General features: G+C 39.5%; 1 long non-coding RNA gene and 1 pseudogene across 1 annotated transcript in view; both read left to right on the forward strand.

The window, feature by feature from the left end:
* The first annotated feature begins 3,635 nt into the window (after positions 1–3,635).
* LOC129490395 (uncharacterized) overlaps positions 3,636–16,338 on the forward strand; it is a 249,466-nt gene continuing 236,763 nt past the window's right edge. Inside the window, exons 1-2 of the long non-coding RNA XR_010113767.1 lie at positions 3,636–3,798; positions 5,080–5,248. This is a non-coding gene — a long non-coding RNA (uncharacterized lncRNA). The remainder of the gene's footprint in view (positions 3,799–5,079; positions 5,249–16,338) is intronic.
* Positions 5,388–13,208, forward strand: LOC129490779 (lupus La protein-like; annotated as a pseudogene).

Raw genomic sequence — 16,338 nt, forward strand, 5'->3', positions numbered from 1 at the left:
GGCTGAGGTGGGAGGATTGCCTGAGGTCAGGAGTTCAAGACCAGCCTGGCCAACATAGTGAAACCCTGACTCTAATAAAAATACAAAAATTAGCCGGGCGTGGTGGTGGGAACCTGTAATCCCAGCTACTCAGGAGGCTGATGCAGGAGAATCGATTTAACCCGGGAGGCAGAGGTTGCAGTGAGCTGAGATCGTACCAATGAACTCCAGCCTGGGCAACAGAGTGAGACTCTGTCTAAAAAGAATAAATAAAATAAAATGTTAATTTAGTCTATGTATCTCTGACTCAAACCTTTAAAGACATAAATCTAACCTATTGTACTTTTACAGTACATAGAATAGAATGGTTAACATTTCATCAGAATTTTAAAGTTATTGGTAATTATTAAGACAAGTTCCACAAAATGAACTAAATCCTCTTCTAAAATGCATATGTAAATATTCTTCAGATATGAAAATGTCATGAAAAAGCGTGTCTTACAATTTTATTTTTCAAGTTTTTGGACTTAAAATATATGAACTGACCATTTTTCCATTTGCAAAGAGAAACAACTTAGTTTTTATCTGAGCATGTCTCTTAAGGGTAGTAACTGTTTCCAGAAAATCATCATTGGTAGAAGCGGTGAAGCATCCTCACTAAACAGCAGAACAGGATACACTGTGAGATAATCCCTTCCTTTCTGAGAGCCCACTTTCAGAGACAGGCTGGATTAACAGGCATACATTTTTTAAGTAGCAGTTCATAAGCAGCTTCATTAAATTGCACTAACAATTTTTGAAGTTTTATTGCACCAATAACTGATGAACATTCTGATGCAAGATATATAAGCTTTTCTATTAAAATGGTTAATATTTTCATGGCCTTGTAGTTTTAGAGACTTACTTCTCTAAAATTTTCCCAACTCTGTTCTTAACCCTAACCCTAACTCTAACCCTAATCTTAACCCTAACTGTAATATATCTAAGCTGAGTCTGGTGAAGGTCGTAAAAAATGTGAACAGTTAAGAGAAAATCTTCAGGAATAAAGTGATATGACAGTATCCTGTCATCCCTCTGAACCTCCAAGTTCATTTCAACTTAACAGATTTGAGTCTTAAATTGTCTTAAAGTTATTTCAAAATCTAGATCTAGTATCTAGGCTACTTTAATGGTCTAATAAATCAACTATTACAAAAGAAACACAGTGATTTGGAAACAAGGCAAAGACACAGTGTACTGTCTTTCAGATACTCTTTTCCTGAGGTTGGATTTGAGAATCAAAATATAAACTCCATAGCAATAGGCATTATTTACTTATCCTTGTGGAGAATTAAAAAGGCTTATGTAATTCAACATAATTTTGAAAACGCTGTATGCCGGATACTCTTTTAAGCACTTCCCATAGACTCACTTTTTAAACCCTTACAACAGTGTAATGAGATTGATATTATCATTAACCCCATTTTATAGAAGAGGAAACTGGAGGCCGGGCGTGGTGGCTCACGCCTGTAATCCCAGCACTTTGGGAGGCCGAGGCGGGTGGATCACAAGGTCAGGAGTTTGAAACCAGCCTGGCCAACATAGTGAAATCCCGTCTCTACTAAAAATACAAAAAAATTAGCCTGGTGTGGTGGCAGGTGCGTGTAATCCCAGCTACTTGGGAGGCTGAGGCAAGGAGAATGGCTTGAACCTGGGAGGCAGAGGTTGCAGTGAGCCGAGATCACGCCACTGCACTCCAGCCTAGGCAACAGTGTGAGACTCCAACTCAAAAAAAAAAAAAAAAAAAAAAAAAAAGAGAGAGAAAACTGAGTCACAGAAAAGATACGTAACTTTCACAGAGTCACACAGAGAGTAAGTCGTGGAGGCAGGACAGTCTTGTTTGGTACTTTTAACCTCAGTGATAACCTAATTGTCTCTACAATCTTCATCTCCCTTCAGCTTCGGCTGTCTGCAGAATGTGTCTTCCTGATTAACCCACCAGCTACTCAAACTCAACTTGTTCCAGATGGAACTGAGAATCTGCTCTCATTCACCTGCTGCCTCCACCCTTAACTTTGACTGCCTTTCCCATCTTTCCAGTTCTGATATTCTGATAACAATACTACCATGCTTGATTTTTTTTTTTTGAGACAGAGTCTCTGTCGCCCAGGCTGGAGTGCAGTGGCGTGATCTTGGCTCACTGCAAGCTCCGCCTCCCAGGTTCACGCCATTCTCCTTCCTCAGCCTCCCGAGTAGCTGGGACTATAGGCGCCCGCCACCACAGCCAGCTTTTTTTTTTTTTTTTTTTTTTTAGTGGAGACGGGGTTTCACCGTGTTAGCCAGGATGGTCATGATCTCCTGACCTCGTGATCTGCCCGCCTCAGCCTCCCAAAGTGCTGGGATTACAGGCGTGAACCTCCGTGCCCGGCCCATACTTGACTTTTCTTTACCTGTGAGTGCTTGCTATGAACTTGGCCCTGCCTGTTTCCATATTCTAGCAGTGAAACAGCTTGAGCCTCTCTCTCCTCTTTCCTTTTCCCACTGTTGTCTCTTAGACACTGCTCCACTGTCTCCCTTCTCCAGTTAATTCTAAACTACGCTGGTACCCAACAAAGCTTACAAAAACATACTGCTAATCTTCCCATGCCGTAGTAAGAAAGCTTTAGTAGCTTCCTTATAAAATGAGTAATAAACTCCTAAAGTTTTCACTCTATGCTATTCATATCATAACCAAAATTTTGTTTCAATCCTTATTGCCATTTCATCCTCTGTCCTTGCCTGTCCTCAGTTTGCTTGTTATAATGTTATTTACTTTTTTGTTGTTATTTCTGATTTGTCACCTTAATACCAACCCACTGCTTCCAACTTAATATTTAGTATCTTTCCCATGTTCCAGATATCTGGCAATTTCTCTTGTTTGGCAAATTCTTCTTTAATAATCTTTCATATCTTCCCTTTGCTATTCATTTCCTTTGCTGTTTTTGAGGTTCAAGCATTCTTGCTTAGGCTAGAGTAATACTTTCCCAACTACTCTGTGTTTTCTTGCCTTCATTAACTTTACTCAGCATTATCACTGTCAGGGTAACACTATCAAAATAGACACTTTTACCCTGTATGTTTCCTGTACGAAAATTAAAATGGCTTCTTATTTATTATAGATCAAACTCTAAACAGGCCAACATGTTGCACAACTACAGGAGGCTCCATTCAGGTTTTATTCTATTGGAGTCTTCAAACTTCTTAGTTTGGCATGAACAGCATTTTGCAAACCAATAGTAGAGATGTTATTAGAGTACAACTGACCTCTTCTCCCCAGTGACTCCCACCACAGACATATACAACCCCAAAGAACAACCATCATGTTCAGGCATTTCAGAGAAGCATTGAGTTAAATAGGTTCTCCTTACTGTGGACTTTCAGGCATCTCTAATTTGCTAATGTGTATTATGAATCTCCACACTGAAAATCTATGGAAAAGGTTCTTTTTTTCTTGATCACTTTTAGACATGTCCCAGTGTGTCCAGAATTGGTGGGTTCTTGGTCTCACTGACTTCAAGAATGAAGCCGCGGACCCTCGTGGTGAGTGTTACAGCTCTTAAGGTAGCGCGTCTGGAGTTGTTCGTTCCTTCTGATGTTCGGCTGTGTTCGGAGCTTCTTCCTTCCGGTGGGTTCGTAGCTTCTTCCTTCCGGTGGGTTCGTGGTCTCGCTGGCTCAGGAGTGAAGCTACAGACATTTGCAGTGAGTGTTACAACTCTTGAGGTGGCGAGTCTGGAGTTGTTCGTTCCTCCCTGTGGGCTCGTGGTCTCGCTGGCTTCAGGAGCGAAGCTGCAGACCTTCGCGGTGAGTGTTACAGCTCATAAAAGCAGTGTGGACCCAAAGAGTGAGCAGTAGCAAGATTTAGTGCAAAAAGCGAAAGAACAAAGCTTCCGCAGTGTGGAAGGGGACCCGAGCGGGTTGCCACTGCTGGCCCGGGCAGCCTGCTTTTATTCTCTTATCTGGCCCCACCCACGTCCTGCTGTTTGGTAGAGCCCAGTGGTCTGTTTTGACAGGGCGCTGACTGGTGCGTTTACCGTCCCTGAGCTAGACATAAAGGTTCTCCACATCTCCACCAGACTCAGGAGCCCAGCTGGCTTCACCCAGCGGATCCTGCACCGGAGCTGCAGGTGGAGCTGCTCGCCAGTCCCGCGCCGCGCGCTCGCACTCCTCGGCCCTTGGTTGGTTGATGGGACTGGGCGCTGTGGAGCAGGGGGTGCTCGTCGGGGAGGCTCGGGCTGCACAGGAGCCCATGGAGGGGTGGGAGGCTCAGGCATGGCGGGCTGCAGGTCCCGAGCCCTGCCCCGCGGGAAGGCAGCTAAGGTCCGGTGAGAAATCGAGCGCAGCGCCGGTGGGTCGGCACTGCTCGGGGACCCAGTACACCCTCCACAGCCTCTGGCCTGGGTGCCAAGCCCCTCACTGCCCAGGGCCGGCAGGGCCGGCCGGCTGCTCCGAATTGGGGGGCCCGCCAAGTCCACGCCCACCCGGAACTCCAGCCGGCCCGCAAGCGCCGCGCGCAGCCCCGGTTCCCGCTCGCGCCTCTCCCTCCACACCTCCCTGCAAGCTGAGGGAGCCGGCTCCCGCCTTGGCCAGCCCAGGAAGGGGCTCCCACAGTGCAGCGGTGGGCTCCTCAAGTGCCACCAAAGTGGGAGCCCAGGCAGAGAAGGTGCCAAGAGCAAGCGAGAGCTGTGAGGACTACCAGCAAGCTGTCATCTCCCTCCAGGATGCCAGAGTTCTACAACCTAGACTTGAGGAAATGCTGCCCTCCACATTCTCTGCCCAGCCATTGCCCCAGGTCAATTTCTGATGAGCTTTCTGATGCCAGCTCATTAAAAAGGTCTTCCCTCACCATCTTGGTTGAAGTGGCCATTCCTCCCTGTGCCATCATCCTGTTTTATTTTCTGTAATGCTTATCACAATTTGATGTGATGATTTTTTTTTCCATTACATGTTTGTTGCTTTTTTACTCTAGAATATTAAATCTAAAGGACCTGACATTCTATCTTGCTTTTTTTTTTTTTTACTATCTCTCCACCTATGATAGTATCTGATTCACTTATTTTTATTTATTTACTTATCTGTTTTAAGGAGTAGATGTACCCACCAAAAGCCTTGCTTGCAGCCACCTCCACGTCTCTCAACCTGCCTGAGTACAGGGCTTATGTTACAAGGAATTCTCAAAGCTGTGTTATCAAAGCTGTGAAATCAAAGTCTCTGCCCCTCTGAAGTTTACCCGGATGGCCTGACTCATCTCAGAGTAAGTTCTTATTCTATTGAACTTCTATTAATATAGTATTAGTATCTGAACTCAATTTATTTTGAATAATTAATATTTTTTAAAAATAGAAATGCTACCTTATTTACCCAACTATAATGTATCTGTCTTGTGGCCAGCGATGGTGCCATACTTTGATATTTTTGAGGATCTAGTAGAGAGGGCTTCTCTTAAGGTAGGTAAACAATAGATATTCCCCCTCTACTACCTCTAAGAATGCAGCGTGATGCTTACATGTGGAGTGTCCATTCCAATAGGAGGAATAACCCAGACATTGCTGGAAGGAGGTAGATAGTAGGTTGCATAGCAGGAGAATCTCAGAGACTTGCTTCCGGCTCTCTCATACACACCATTTCCTGGGTTTTATAGATATTTTCTAAGTCTCCCCTGTAAGCTATGTGGATCAGAAATTGGGGGAAAAGTCTCCTTTGGGCCTACAGTTTTGAAAAGGAATTAGAAGAGTCTGATCAGTCACGAACGGAGGAAATACAGACCTTTCAAGGGAGCAAAGGAAAATTTGCCTCTTCTCAGTTTGCAGAAAGATATCTCGTACTTACATGGAAACTTTAAAATGTGTGTACTATGCTGTTTAAGGGACATGTTCCCTTGCAAAGTGCTTAATGTACATTATTTCAAGATGTTTCTACACATGTTATTTTATATCAATATGTAAATAAGACAGATGGAAAATACGGAAGACACAGTATACTCAGTAGTATCTCTGATGGCCAAGAACTTTAACAACTCAAATAAAATACACATTGTGGATTGTACTTGGTGGAGATGCTATACATTCTCCCCTTTAAAATCCTTTATTGCTTTAAAAGAAGTAGCTATAATTGAAAGGAGTGGAGGTGAAATGGTATAATGAAGGAGTTAGGAAAAGAGGGGAGTTTAGAATAAAATAATAGACTATGAATGAAAATGCTTGTGTCATATATACATTTGTCTTAAATTCAACACAGACAGCAGAACCTCTCCAGCGTAAGGGCCTTGGGTTGAGATGATACTTCCTGTAGCAAATCGATAGCCATGTGCATTTTAATGTAAGTCACTTAAACATTAATCCATCTTCAAAATCACCATAGACATTCCATTTCTTACTTTTATTTCGAAATGAGATGTTCTTTGCCGAGACAGGTTAAAGCATTTTGTTTCCACCCAAATGATGTGGATTGAGACCATCTGGAGAATCTATCCTGGCTTTTTTTTTTTTTTTTTTTAATGGAAAGCCTGGAAATCTTAGTGATTTATAACTTCCATGTATTTTAACACACTATCTAATTTTTTCCCCTGGTAGAATTTTATTTCATTTGGAACATTCATGTGCTGACGTAATATGCCACATGTGAAACTTTTCTAATGATAAAATCCAATGCATATGCTGCATGTCAAGTCAAGTAGCTGGAGGGGCGTGATTTGAAGCTGACTTGGCTCCACCTGAGGGCCTGGATCCTCTGGAACATACTCAGGGTGCTAGCTTCAACCTGTCTCAGACATTTCTATCTGGGCCTAGCCTGGGACCTTAAGATTAAGGCAACCCATTTATCTGCATGTCAATAAATTAGCCCTCCCACAGGAGGGTTCAGCAGGCTCTCTTGCTTTGAGATGCTCTGTGCAAAAAAGGGTTGGATTATCAAGTACTCGTGAGGAATTGCAGAACTCCAAATGCCCATTCTAGAATTCACAAGGTGTGTAAGCATAACACAGCTTTGAGAATTCCTGGAGAGCCCCAGAATTTGGGTCTGTTCTGTTCCCCTGGTTTTACTGACCTCATCTCCTTCATCTCTTCGCCATTGCTCCAGTCACACTGACTTTCTTGGGATCCTCAGACACAGGAGGCTGTCTCTTCAGATACATTCTTTTCTCAGCTTGAAGCACTCCCCATTCCCTCCTGGATAGAGACACAGGTCTCTCTCCCACCTCCTGAAGTATTTTCTCAAGTGTCATCTTCTCAGGGAGACCTTCCCTGATTACCTTACATAAACTTGCAAACGACCCCCTCCCCACTCTCCCTGTTGACATTTGCAGTTTTATTTTTCACAAACACAATTATCACCAGTGCTGCAAAAATGCTGCATTCACACAGAATCTCAAATCCCATGGCGTGCAACAGTAAACGTTTATTTAGTTCCAAGTGTGCAGTGCTTGTCTGATCTGTCCTGTGTCTGTGGCCAACTGTGGGTCTCTAGGCACCTCCAGTGATGTAGGCTAGGCTTGTTTCCAGGTCTGTGGCTCCCCTGGCTGCTGGCTAATCTAGGCGGGGCCCAGTGAGGTGGGAGTCTTGCCTCCGTGGCATGTGTCTCTCAACCATCAGCAAGCTAGCAAGGCGCCCCATTGGCTAAAGCAGGTGGCATGGCCAAGCGCAGAATCAGAATTCAGGCATGGTGACTTGACACAGCCGAGGTGGGGATACAGAAAGAAGTGAACAATTTGGTCAATTTCTACAAACTACAGTTCATATAATAATTTTTACTTTTTTAACAAATTAGTTTGTTTCCCTCTACCAGAATATAAGCTCCATGAGGACAGAAGTTTTATTAACTTTGTTAACCACTTTATCATCTTCCCCAGAACAGTGGTATCCAGTGTGTACTAAGTATCCAATAAATATTTATTGAATGAATAAATTAATACATAAAAATAATCCCATTTAACTTTAACATAGAATTATGTTTTTGGTTTTTGTGATTTGAATTTCCCTCTCTCTCTCTCTCTCTCTCTCTCTGTCTGTCTCTGTCTCTCTCCAGGGGTCGCACTTTGTTGCCCAGGCTGGTCTTGAACTCCTGAGCTCAAGTGATCCTCCTGCCTCAGTCTTCTCAAGTGCTGGGATTACAGGTGTGAGCCACCATACCTGGCCTGAATCTCTTTTAAAAATAATTTTAATTTTAGATTCAGGGGTATATGTGCAGATTTGTTGTAAGGTATAGTATATTGCTCCATGCTGATCTTTGAGCTTTTATTGATCCTGTCACCCAGATAGTGAACACAGTAACCAATAGGAAGATTTTCAGTCCTTGCCCTTCTCCCTCCCCACTATAGTAGTCCGCAGGGTCTATCATTCCCATCTTTGTGTGTACTCAGGAATTAGCTCTCACTATAAGTGAGAACATACTGTATTTGATTTTCTGTTTCTATGTTAATTTACCTAGGATAATGGTCTCTAGCTGCATCCATGTTGCTGTAAAGGATATGATTTCATCCTTTTTTATGGCCGTGTAGTATTCCATGGGGTATATGTACCACATTTTCTTTATCCAATTCACCATTTTTGGGTGCCCAGGTTGATTTCATGCCTTTGCTATTGTGAATAGTGCTCCAATGAACAGATGAGTGCAGGTGTCTTTTTGGTAGGACAATTTATTTTCCTTTGGGTTTACATGTAGTAATAGAATTGCTGGGTCAAATGGTAGTTCAATTTTTTTTTTTTTTGAGAAATCTCCAAACTGCTTTCCACAGGGACTGAAATAATTTTACATTCTCACCAACAGTGAGAATTTTGGAATAATTCTCTACTTCTGTGAAAAATGATGTTGGCAATTTGATAGGAATAGCATTGAGTCTCTAGATTGCTTTGGACAGATGGACATTTTAGCAATATTGATTCTTCCAATTCGTTAGTGAGGAATGCTTTTGCATTTGTTTATGTCATCTATGATTTCTTTAAGCAGTAACACGGTATTTTCAAGTGTGTTTTTCAATTCATCTCCTTTTTAGAGGAAAGCCAATAGAATATCACTTTAAACCGGAGAATATTCAGGTATCTCTTGCCTTTCTCACTGAAAATGTAAGCTCCAGGAATTAAAGGAAAATCTATCAGAATTTATTTTTGCCTCATTTCATTCATCTAAGATTTGGTAAATGACTTTTATGTATCAGGTTATGTACCAGTGCTAGTAAAAATGGAAAACAAGCATACAGCGTGCTTCTGAAAAATCTCAGTTAAGTCCATGAAGCAAAACTCTGAACAATAGAATATGCTTTGTTACAACATTATTAAAACAGTTCTCATGAACACAAAAGAAGTGTTCAAACATGCCATTAGATATTAGATAGGGCATTCTAACTTGACCTCCATGTTTACTTAGACTGATAAAGTCACTCTTCTATAATGGCAAAAACTGCAATTACTTTTGCACCAACCTAATAATAGAACATTTCTGTTCACACAATTTAGTGTCTCCAACCAACCACACTTTCACCCTTATCTTCTGTTCTTCCCAAATTCTCTCTATCCTTCAAGTCTGACCAGAAATGAAACAATCTCTGACCAAGTTTGCTTATTGACCTTTTCCGTGAACTAATTTGAGCCCAGCATTTATTCTATGTATTATATTAGTGTATAATTCCTGGAAACATCTATTTCACTGTTTTTTATAGGCTGTTTAACTTTCGTAATGTTTACGTTTTCACATGTGGATGTCATCTTTTCAAAGAGCTTTTCAAAAAAGAGCCATTTTGGCAGGGTGCGATGGCTCACGCCTGTAATCGCAGCGCTTTGGGAGGCTGAGGCAGGCAGATCACCTGAGGTCAGAAGTTCAAGACCAGCATGACCAGCATGGTGAAACCCCATCTCTACTAGAGATACAAAAATTAGCTGGGGGTGGTGGTGTGTGCCCAGCTACTCAGGAGGCTGAGGCAGGAGAATCACTTGAACCTGGGAGGCAGAGGTTGCAGTGAGCCCCGATCGCACCAGTGCACTCCAGCCTGGGTGACACATCAAGACTCCATCTCAAAACAACAACAACAACCCAGCCACTTTTGGAACACATATTTTGTCTCTTTCTAGAATTGCAAAGAATAATGCTTGCCTAATTGGTACTCAGATAATTAATCAGACACATATAATGAAATCGGAAACATTTAATCTCCATTGATCACCCAGTATGATCAGATCTGATAATGCACATGTCTACCTATTGGCTGGAGGTATAGAAATATTTCTACTTAGGACTGGTGTTTATCTACAAACCTTAACTATATTGGAAACCAGTGACTACTTTATATAAAGCTGCAAATGCAAGTCAATATTTTTAACAGGTTAAACAAAAACTGACAAATTTTCAGATGGTTTGGAAATAAATAACAGAAAATTTTAAAATGCCAAACTCTAAATGTACCGAAAATAAACAGATTTCTCAATTGGCAAAGAAGATGTTGAAAAACGGAATAAAGAAAAAGCTAAGACATGTTACCTGCTGTTCTGTGGCTCCAGGGCAGAGCAGTGGAGCGTTCATTATCTTCAATTAGTTTTGCAATTTTTGCACACCTGTGTATCCTACTCATCAACCCCATTAAATTTTCTTTTAGGAGTAAATTTTGCTTAACATGGCACTCAATGTGTGGGAAACCCCCCAAGTAACAAGACCAACAAGTCAGTTTATTTAACTCAAGAAGAATTGGAATCCTACATTTGACTTGGATGTCTTCAAAAAAGGCCAAAAGATGCTCATCAAATATTCCAAATATATACTGATAAAAACAATGCTACAAGTCATAAATGTGATAAGAAAAGGACAATTGTTAGTTTACTCACAGTCATAGCAATGAAATCATAATAATCCATTTAGGCCCTATTAAATAAAGACTGTGTCTCAGTCAATACATTCAAAGACAGGTATTAGGATATTGCCACTCCCAACTCCTTTTTCTCTATTTCTATATTATCTAAGTAACTTCTTACACTCATTCATGACTCTGTCCTTTATGGAGGGGACGCTTTGTTCAGCTGACTAACTGATTGCTTCATGAACTTGCTTCTAATTTTAAATGAATATTTGGTTAGCTGTCTTACTGACATTTGAGTGGCATGAGTCATGTGTGCTTAAGCCTTATTCTCCTGAAATGAGATGACTGTGGAGATATTACACCTGCATAACTGAGAAAACTTCCACTGGACTTAGAGTGATCTTACAAAGATACCCATCATAGGCAAGACCTCAAATAATTTCTTTACCTCAAGAACTGGCATCAGCTACAAACATAAGCAAATACACACATATGCTGGAGCAAATATCATTTAAAAAGAAAAAGGTGCTATTTTTGCCAAATTCTATTAAACTTAAATCTCATTCATTTTCATATTTCCTCCCTTCTTTTGCCTTTTATGCGGATATTATAAAGGAAAATACTAAATATTTAATTACATTAAAATCTTTCCATTTTAAGAGATTATAAGTAAAACAAAAGTAAGCATTAGGAAGACATTTTCAACATAAAGAAATTATAAGGATGACTAAGAAAAGGAGAGCATTCTTTCCTCCCTTCCCCAACCTGGACCTGGCTGGCCTTTCTAGGGTAAAAGACAGGTTCATAAAATCAGAAATGCAAATTTTATTTTACTTTATTAAAATATTTTTTCCAGTTTCACTGAGGTACAATTCATCAACAAAAATTGTATACATTGAAGGTGTATAACATGATTATTTGACATATGTATGCACTGCAAAAGGATGACTACAATCAAGTTAACTGACATACTGTTACCTCACATAGTTGCCATCTTTTCTGTGTGTGGTAAGAACACTTAAGAGCTACTGGGGGAAGTCAAGATGTTACTGTTGTTGTTTGTGAGCTTGTGGCTTGACTCTGCAGGACTGGGATCTTAAAGAATGCCACAGTGGCTGAAAATGCTGGTCTGAAGGCCAAAATCTATCATCAAATTGAGTATTAATTTGGAGACTTCAATTTGCCGTGGGGCAAATTTTTAAAGGAACAGGTCAAACTAAATGAAGGGTGGGTACCTTTGGAGATATAAAATTCAACAGGTTAAACCATCTCACAACAGACTTTAATGTAATTGTGGAAGCACTGAGGACATCCAAGGCAGAACTCATGGAAATCAGTGAAGATAAAACTAAAACCAGAATGTCTCCAAGTAAACCCCTCCTTGAAGTGACCGATGGGTATAAAAATGATGTAAAAAACATTTATTTATATCAAAGGCTTCCCAACGGATGCAACTGTTGATGACATAAAAGAATGATTAGAAGATAGAGGTCAAGTACAAAATGTCCCAATGAGAAGAACATTGCCTAAAGCATTTAAAGGATCAGTGTTTGCTGTGTTTGATAACATTAAATCTGCTAAAAAGTTTGTAGAGACCCCTGGCCAGAAGTACAAAGACACAGCCCACTAATACTTTTCAAGGAATATTAGTTTGCTGAAAAAAGTGAAGAAAGGAAACAAAATAATATGGAGGATAAATTAAGAGCTAAACAAGAGCAAGAAGAAAAATAAAAGCTACATGATGCTGAAATGAAATCTCTAGAGAAAAAAGATTGGATGCTTGCTGAAATTTTTGGGTGACTTAGATGATCAGACCTGTAGAGAAGGTTCACACATCCTTTTCTCAAATCACGGTGAACTAAAATGGATAGACGTTGTCAGAGGTGCAAAAGAGGGAATAATTCGATTTAAAGAAAAAGTCGAGGAAGCATTGGGTAAAGCCAAAGGTGCAAACAATGGTAATCTACAATTAAGGAACAAAGAAGTGACTTGTGAAGCACTAGAAGGACAGGTGGGAAAAGAAGCATTGAAAAAATCATAAAAGACCAACACGAACCCCTAAACATATGGAAGTCAAAAGGTCGCAGATTTAAAAGGAAAGGGTAATAAAGCTGCCTAGCCTGAGTTTGTTAAAGGAAAAGTGCAGCTTCAGGGCAAGAAAATGAAATTGGTTAGTGATGATGAACATGATGAAAATGGTGCAACTGGACCAGTGAAAAGAGTAAGAGAAGAAACAGACAAAAAAGAATCTGCATCAAAACAACAGAAAACAGAAAATGATGCTACAGACCAATAGCTTAGTAAACAAATTTTAAATCCATTTTAATTAGTTTTTAAGCTGCTTTTGGTTTGGGGAGCTTTTAAAATGAAAACCAAATTAGATCTACTTCAGTGTCCACCTGTGAGAAAGGAAAAGTTTTTTTTGTTGTTTAACTTGTCTTTTTTTGTTATCCAAATGAGGATTCTTTTGAATATATAGTTCTGTTTGTTATTTCAGATGATTCAAATATCAAAGGAAGATGCAATCACTAAATTGCGTTTGTAATGTGAGAATATATTTGTACAAACCTAATAAAATATATACTATATAAAAAGAAAAAAGTCTATTCTCTTAGAAAATTTCAAATATACAATGCAATATTATTAACTGTTGTCCCCATGCTATCTGTTAGATCCCCAAAACCTATCTATCCTGTAATTGCAAGTTTGTACCTTTTGACTAACATCTCATTTCCACTGCCCCCCTGCCAGCCTCTGGTAACTACCCTTCTACTCTCTGCTACTGTGAGTTTGACTTTTAAAAATTCCACATGTAAGTGACATCATGTAGTAGTTTTCTTTCTGTGTCTGGCTTATTTCACTTAGTATAATCCATATTGTTGGAAATGGCAGCATTTTCTTGTTTTTTTTTATGGCTGAATAATATTCCATTGTGTGTGTGTGTGTGTACTATGTTTTATATGCATCCATCTACTGATGGACATGTAGGCTGTTTTCGTATCTTGGCTATTGTTATTAATGCTGCAATGAACATGGGGGTGCTGAGTGACCAGGACAGCTGTCATCCATTGAAAGCTAACTAACTACTCTAAAATTAACTTTTGTACTTTATGGGAGCAAAAGAATGTCCTGGGAAAATTTGAGAGGAATTAAACAAAAAGGATGGAAGCATTTTAAGAAAGAAGCTTATGAGTCTCTTGGGAAAACAATATTTTAAAAAGTCCAAACTGTAAAATAGCAGACAAAAACATACATAAAATGTTAAGAGGAAATGCCATAAACATTTTTTACTTAATTACTGGTTCCATATCTGTCAGATTAACGCCCTTCTGTCACCCTGCCTTATACCGCTTTGAAAATGAGGGCAGGGATGAGCCAAGCAGCAGACATAAATCAGAGATATATTCTTGAAGGTTTAGGAGAAAATGTTTTCTCTAAAGCCAAATATCTATAATCTCTGCTTTGATTACAAATAAAAAAGCAATTTTTCAAAAAGTCACTTTGCTGATAAACCCACTCTTTATTTCTTTTTAAAACACACGATTAAAAATCCCTTTTAAATGACAATCTACAAGGAATGTTGAAATGTCTTGGAATATCTAAATGCTTCCAGCTGCTTTCTTAAGTTTAAAATATTTTCTTAAAGGGGATTTCCAGCCTGTTGGCAGCAACAAGATAGAACTTCTCTATTTTTTTCCTTTGTTTCTGTTTCAATTTTTGGATTTCACAATTTGCTTAAGAGAGATAATAAAATGCATTCATTTAGAAATTTATATTACTTCTTAATTGCTTACTAAAAGTATATTTTACATTAGTTTGAAGTTGTTCAAGTTAGTGGAGAATGATACATTAAGATAACAGCATTCCTGAAAAGCTTTATGACATTGGTTGTGGCAATGATGATTGGATATGACACTAAAAGCACCAACAACAAAGGCAAAAATAAGCAAGTGGGACCACATCAAGCTAAAAACTTCACAGCAAAGGAAACAATCAGGAGTTGATAAGGCAACCTATGGAAAGGGAGAATAGATTTGCAAACCATAGATATAATGAAAGATTAATATCCAAACTATATAAGGAATTCCTACAACTTAATAGCAAAAACCCTAATAACTCAATTTAAAAATGAGCAAATTGGCCGGGCGCGGTGGCTCAAGCCTGTAATCCTAGCACTTTGGGAGGCCGAGGTGGGCGGATCACGAGGTCAGGAGTCCGAGACCATCCTGGCCAACATAGTGAAACCCCGTCTCTACTAAAAATACAAAAAAATTAGCAGGGCGTGGTGGCAGGCGCCTGTAGTCCCAGCTACTCGGGAGGCTGAGGCAGGAGAACGGCGTGAACCCGGGAGGCGGAGCTTGCAGTGAGCCGAGATGGTGCCACTGCACTCCAGCCTGGGGGACAGAGCCAGACTCTGTCTCCAAAAAAAAATAAAAAATAAAAAATAAAAATGAGCAAATTACTTGAATAGACATTTTTCCAAAGGAGACATACAAATGGCCAGGTATATGAGAAAGCACTCAACATCACTAGTGATCAGGAAAATGCAAATCAAACCGCAGTGAGAAGTTACCTCACATCTGTTTCTATGCCCATTTTATATATTTATAAGTATGTATATGTAAAGATAAATGTTGGTAAAAATGTGGAGAAGTTGGAACCATTGTGCATTGTTGGTAGGAGTGTAAAGTAGTGCAGCTGCTACGGATAACAATATGGAGGTTCCTCAAAAATTTAAAAATAGAACTACCATATGATCCACAAATTTCACTTCTGGGTATTTAACCAAAAAAAAGAGATCAGAACATTGAAGAGATATTTGAACTCCCATGTTCATTGCAGCATTATTAGCAATAGCCAAGATATGAAATAACCTAAGCATTTATTGACAGATGAATGGATAAAGAAAATGTGACATGAGCACGCAGTGGAATGTTTTTCAGCCTCAAAAAGGAAGGAAATCTTGCAATATGCAACAACATGGATAAACCTGGAGAACACTATGCTAAGTGAAATAAACCAGTTACAGAAGGACAAATGCTGCATGATTCCACTTATATGAGATATCTAAAATGAACAAACTCATAGAAGAAGACAGTAGAAAAGTATTTGCCGGGGACTAGTGGAAGTGGGAAAAGGGGAGTTGCCATTCAATCGAGTTAGAGTTTCCATTATGCAAGATGAGTAAGTTCTAGAGAGCCTCTCTACAACACTGTCTCTACAGTTAACAGTACTGTATCGTATGCTTAAAAGTGAGTTAAAAGCGCAGATTTCATGTTAAATGTTCTTAATACAATAAAAAATGACAAATGTTACAGTTTAGTTTACAAATGTATAAAATCTTCTTTGGGACATAATATTGGTGAAATAATTTAGTTTGCAATTACAATTGTCTACATACTATGCAAATCTCTCAGAGAATATTGTTTGACAAGTCTTACAAAATGTATTTTGTTTTGATGTTACATATGAAATTCTTACATCTTACCTTTTACCAAAAATGTAAAAAAGTCTGATAGAACATATCTGAAAATTCTAAAAAAAGACACAACTTTTCTCTGCTG

Source organism: Symphalangus syndactylus, chromosome 9 (assembly GCF_028878055.3).
Source record: "Symphalangus syndactylus isolate Jambi chromosome 9, NHGRI_mSymSyn1-v2.1_pri, whole genome shotgun sequence".
In the NCBI taxonomy this organism is placed as follows: domain Eukaryota; kingdom Metazoa; phylum Chordata; class Mammalia; order Primates; family Hylobatidae; genus Symphalangus; species Symphalangus syndactylus.